The sequence below is a fragment of the Penaeus vannamei genome, chromosome 5 (genome assembly GCF_042767895.1).
Source record: "Penaeus vannamei isolate JL-2024 chromosome 5, ASM4276789v1, whole genome shotgun sequence".
Lineage (NCBI taxonomy): Eukaryota > Metazoa > Arthropoda > Malacostraca > Decapoda > Penaeidae > Penaeus > Penaeus vannamei.
The window spans coordinates 10,875,784-10,876,295 of record NC_091553.1 but is presented as its reverse complement, the minus strand read 5'-3'; positions in this window follow the sequence as shown (position 1 = coordinate 10,876,295).

The following is a 512-nucleotide window of genomic DNA, read 5'->3' as shown; positions in this document are numbered from 1 at the left end:
CCCACTATACACCTTGTAGAGGAAGGGAGAATCCGGACAAAGAAAATGGTGGAGACATTTTGGAGGTTTTGTTGCGCCACACTTCTGTGAAAAGACCTATTAGCCGTCCAAGAGCAAGGAGAGCGTCTCAGTCCCACGTGTCAGATACAAGAGATATTAGAGTTGTATAATACTTGGAGAAGAGACAACCAAAAATGTTTTAATGGCAGGTGGCTCAAACACTGTTAATGTGGACACCCTATGTGAAAAGTGTCAAGAAATTGATGGCTTCCAAAAAGTTGACAATTTTCATCCTGAGTCACTCTTGAGCAGCTTGCTTTATGATGACTTTAATTCGAGGCAGGCTGAAGTCGGAGGAAGCTTTAAAGCAATTCTTAGCAGATAGTAGCTGTTTGGATGTATTTGAGGCCAGTCACAAGCAGCAGGTGTCCAAGTAAGAGAAGCATAAGTCACAGGAAGCAGTATTAAAAGAAGAGCAAACTCAGATAAGAGTACAAAGATTAAGAACCTTC